The 5206-nt window shown below is 50.4% G+C and overlaps 2 non-coding genes across 2 annotated transcripts; both read left to right on the forward strand.

Moving 5' to 3' along the window:
- The first annotated feature begins 976 nt into the window (after positions 1 to 976).
- Positions 977 to 1048, forward strand: TRNAW-CCA. The gene has a single exon. It is a non-coding gene; the product is annotated as a tRNA-Trp (tRNA).
- Positions 1049 to 1928: 880 nt separating this feature from the next.
- TRNAR-ACG lies at positions 1929 to 2001 on the forward strand. The gene has a single exon. It is a non-coding gene; the product is annotated as a tRNA-Arg (tRNA).
- The last annotated feature ends 3205 nt before the right edge of the window (positions 2002 to 5206 follow it).

Below are 5206 nucleotides of genomic sequence, written 5' to 3' on the forward strand. Positions count from 1 at the left end.
GAGACATTCACGAATGAGGTGTAACAACAACTGTTTTTGGGAAAAATGCCTGATGGATTTCTGATAGAAAAATGTGTTATTGCTGGCAGAATACATGTCAGAGAAAGGTGATAAGCCAGAGCCAGGGCAAAACCCATGGTGCATTATCCACCACTTCCAGAAGGACACCAGGACAGCCTGATCCCCATCCCTCCACCACGGCCAGCCTGTGGGCAAGAGTAGGTTGAGCCAGACAGGAGTCTCCTGGTGGTTTGTCCATTGCCCTGCTAGCCCCAGCCCCCTGCTCTTATTGTGCCCACACCATTTTCCTGCCTCAGTCTTCCTCCAGCATGCTGGCTGGGGTGGGCATGGAGTTGAAGAGGAAGAAGGAAGGTTTCACCTCCTCTCTGACACCCTTGTCCATGACAACCTTGTGCTAACTACCAGTGAGGAAAGGACTGGGCACCCAGAGCTGGTGGTGGACCTTGCCTGCACTGAAGGGATGTCGTGCCTTCCTTGCAGAAGGTCTAGCTGCCATTATCAGCCAATACAGGCTTGTGGCTGGGGAAGGACTTCAGGAGCTGTAGTGCCAGCTGTGACTGAACTGAGCCCATGGGCTGCCTGCTCTTGACACTGTCCACCACCATTTCTGGGTACATACCCAAACCCCATCTCTGGCTGTGCTGCAGGAGGGGACCTGGTCCCTTCCCTGTGTTCTGCCGTGGGCTGCCATTCTCCCTCACAGCATCCCTGAGCCTGGCTCCCGCTCACACTGACGCTGCGGCTCACCCCACCCCACCCTGCATATTCATCCTGCAGCCTGGACTCCTCTCTGCAGCCAGGCCTTGGCCACCCTCTCCTCAGGTTGCCCCTTTCTCTCCATAGCTACAGCCTTGCTGAGGGGGTTGCTCAGACACCCCTGGGGTGGTCCCCATGGAGAAGACTTCCCCACCACCCAGGCTGGTGTTCCCGGTGGGGAGCTGCATCCTTCCACCCTGACCTCGTGGCGCAAGGGCAGCGCGTCTGACTCCAGATCAGAAGGTTGTGTGTTCAAATCACACCGGGGTCAGCCCTGGGGCACCACTGGCCGCCCTCTGTATTGCCCCTACTTTTCTGGGGGGCTGCCCTGCCTGTATCTGCAAGACATCGGCCAGCCCAGCTATAAGGGTGCACCTCAGGGGTGGCTGAGGGGAGGGGGAAATGTGATGCCCAGAGTTTTCCTTTCAGCTCCAGTTCAGGGGCTTGTCGTGGTGGGTATCCGCAGCAGGTGACCTCATCAACAAGCAGAAAGAAGAGAAGTCTTCCTCTCTGAAGTGCTCCTGGAGAACCTGGACTTGTCCTCAGGCAACACTTGCCCAGGAGGCTAACATGAGGTGGTACAGTCAGTCCAGGGGATTTCTGGAGGGGGTCAGGGGCAATTACTCAATGAAAGACCATGGCAACAGGGAGACTTTCTGAAGAATAACATGAGAGGTTTTTTCAAGAAGATTAAGAAGGAGTGTCTAGGGACCTCTAATCTGGTCAGCATCAGTTCAGAGCCCACATGAAGGCGGTGGAAGAAATATTCCTGAAAGCCATGCCCAAATGGAGGAGGGACATGAAAATGACTGGAAACAGGGATCATGGATTTACCAACACCAGACCACTTTTTGCCAGCACGATAGGTTTCTTTGAAGAGATCATTTCCTCAGTGGTCAAGAGGAGACCAAGGAACACCATCTATCTTGAGTACGATTTGATCTCTGACAGGGCCTCCCAGACCTATCACTGTAGCAGGTCACAAAGAGCCTAAGCTGAATCGCAGGGCGGCTGGATTGTCCAGCTGATGTTCGTCACTGCTTGATGTTGCTTCGGATGTTCTTTGGTGTCCTTGTGATGGGTTCAGGGGAAGTTCTCCAGAATGAAGGACACAGGAAGCCTGCCAGGACCACAGGGGTGGTGAGGGGCCAGGGCCAGTGGCGCAATGGACAACGCGCCTGACTACGGATCAGGAGATTGCAGGTTCGACTCCTGCCTGGCTCGACACTTTTAGCCTGGGGAGGTTCCTTCTCTCTCTCCACGAAGGTTGCCTTCTTGCTGGCCATCATCCATCCTTGGGGCCTTCTGCTAGGCAAAACTGCTGAGGTGTCCTCTTGCCCTGCAGGAAGGAAAGAGTTCCTCCAGACCTTATGGTGGAGCTGGGCACCTTGTCTCATCACTCTCCTGCTTTCCTTACTGACACCCTTCTATTTCTGCTGCTTACTCTTGTTCTGTACTAGAATACTGCATGCAGCTTTGGGCCTCCCAGTATAAGGACAGTGATCAACTGGAACAAGGCCAGTTGAGAGCGATCAAAATGGTATGGTGTGGGAGCACTTGCTATATGAGGAGAAGCCATGGGAACTGGGTTTATTTGTCCTGGGGAAGAAGAGGTTTCAATGAGGACCTGGTAGCAACTCTCCTGTATCTATGAGGAGGTCCTCAAGCCAGGTGCCTCACAGTGTTTTATGATGAGAGGATGAAAGGCAATAGGTATAAATGGGAGGTTCTGGCCAAATATGAGGGAAGGGTGTTTTCCCAAATTTTGTGTCATTGATGAAGTTGGGAAAGAGAGAGGGATAAAAGGAGGGAGTGAGGAAGGGAGAGGGCTGCAACCAAGGCATGAGGAGAGGGGGTAAGCAGGTAAGTTTTCAGCTGGTTCAAAAGGGGCCTGGTGGGTGCCAGGGACAGTGACTGAGGTAGGGGAGACATCTCACCTGCCTAGCAAAAGACTCAGCAGCAATGCCTGGCTTATAAGGGTCGGGGTCAGGCCTGGATCTCCTGGGAGCTGTAGTGGCCAGCTTTGGGGTAGTCCCCATGAGGAGCACATCCCCACCACCCAGGTTGGGTCCATGCCTGGGGGCTGCATCCCTCCATGTCCATCTTGTAGCAAAAGGGCAGCACATCTTACTCCAGATCAGGCGGTTGTGTGGTTGAATCACGCCAGGGTAAAGATTCCCTATTTCTGCAGGGTACTGCTGGGGTGCTTCCTCCCCACGTGGCGGAACTTTGCTTTTGTCCTCTCTGATCACAGAATCATAGAATCACAGAATGGTTTGTGTTGGAAGGGACTTTTAAAGGATGTCTAGTCTAACCCCTCCTGCAATGAGCAGGAACATCTTTAACTGAATCAGGTTGCTCAGACCCCTGTCCAACCTGACCTTGAATGTTTCTAGGGGCATCTACCACCTCCCTGGGCAACCTGGTCCAGTGTTTCACCACCCTAATAAGGAATTTCTTCCTTATATCTAGTCTGAATCTACCCTCTTTTAGTTTAAAACCATTAACCCTTGTCCTATTGCTACAGGCCCTACTAAAAAGTCTGCCCCCATCATTCTTATAAGCCTCATTTCAGTATTAAAAGGCCCATCCTATCATGCAGGTTGTTAATGAAGGTGTTTAAGCGTCTTGGTATCAGTATCAACACCTGCAAACACTATAATTAACAAGACGCTTGATACATTTCCAACTGGTGATCCCAACACTTCAGGTCTTGTAGTCCAGCTGGCTTTTCACCCACCTTCTTAACCTCTCCTTCAGACCATATATTCTCAATCTGGCTACAAGGAGACTCTTGGAGATTTTATTTAAAGCCTCACTTAAGTCAAGATAAAGAAGTGTTTCCTTCCCAGGTTCCATCAAGGCAGGCAGTTGGGTAGATCAGGTAGGACCATAGTAAATCTATGCTGGAAGTTTGCAACTACTCTTGTGTCCTTCATGTGTCCATTTTGCTCAAGTGATTCCTGATTTGGTCATCCTCTGCCATGAATAATCCACTGCCATAAGCTCTGTCAGAAGGGAAAGGGACATAAAATTGAGAGCAGACTTCATCTGTAAAGACAAGAAGAGAAGGCATTCGGTACCTCAAGCCTGCTCCACATCTGTTGCTATTTCCCTCCTTCCCTCACTCAGAAGGGGTCCCATATTTTCCTTAATTTTTCATTTGCTGCTAATGTGATTCTAAAAGCCATGTAGTTGACCTTCCACATCCCTACCAATCTCAGCTCCAGATGAGCTTTGGTTTTCCTGTGTCAGCACCGAAGTCTAACCATCAGATTGGGGGAATGGTTATCACCCTGTTTGATGCTTGTGGGACCACATCTGGAGTCTTCATACCGTTTTGGGATCTCCAGGACATTTACAGACTGCAGTAAGTCTGGGAGATGGTCATCCAGATTAGAAGGTTGTGGAGTCCCTGATAAGGAGTGGCCTAGGTTTCTATAATACAGAGAAGAAGAGGTCAAGGATTATAATCTTGTTTCATACTATGTGTACCTACAGAGAAAGTGGAGCCAAGCTTTTCTTGTGGGTATCGAGGAACTCAACAAAAACAGATTACATCAAGAAAAGTGTCTGTTAGGAGATAGGAAAAAAAATGTCATACATCAGAGGTCATACATTAGGACAGGGTCCCAGAAAGCTTTTGGAGTTCCCGTCCTTGGAGACATTCAAAGCTCGACTAACAAAATGACCGAATGTCAAAGACTTCTGTGCTCTGTGCAGGGGATAAGATCACCTCCTTTCCAGGGATCTTGTAAAAGTCTAATTTTTTCTACATTTAACTAAAACCTCTTGCACAACCCCCTGCTCCTTTCACAAAGCCCATCCAGCGATGGGAAGCCCCCAGAGCTCCAGGAGGGCCAGGGCCAGTAGTGCAATGGACAATGTGTCTGACTACGGATCAGGAGATTGTAGGTTTGACTCCTGCCTGGCTCACCATTTTCCTGGCCTTAATACTGATGGTGACAGGGGACCTCTTTCTCCATGGTGGCCTGCCTTTGTCTGGTGTTTCTCCCTTCTTGCTGGGCCTACTGCACAGCAAAACCCTCCCTTGCCATCAGGGGAGGCTCTGACTGGATATACTGGCAAAAAAATTTCACCATCAGGATGGTAAATCACTGAGAGAGGGGCCCAGAGAGGCTGTGGACTCTACATCCTTGGAGCTCTTCAGGGTTCAAGCAGTCAAGGCACTGATATGAATGCCTTAAGTCAAGCAGAAATTTGGACTAGAGACCTCCACATGTCATTTCCAACCTGAATCACTCTATTATTCAATATGAAGTTCCTGTTCCCATACTCTTTTGCTCCCCACCAGGGACACCAGCCTGGGTGGTGGGAAGTCCTCTCCATAGGAACCACCCCAGGGGTGTCTGGGCAACCCCCCCAGCAAGGCTGTAGCTATGGAGAGAAAGATGCCCATGGACAGATT

This window comes from Falco rusticolus, chromosome 6 (genome assembly GCF_015220075.1).
Source record: "Falco rusticolus isolate bFalRus1 chromosome 6, bFalRus1.pri, whole genome shotgun sequence".
In the NCBI taxonomy this organism is placed as follows: domain Eukaryota; kingdom Metazoa; phylum Chordata; class Aves; order Falconiformes; family Falconidae; genus Falco; species Falco rusticolus.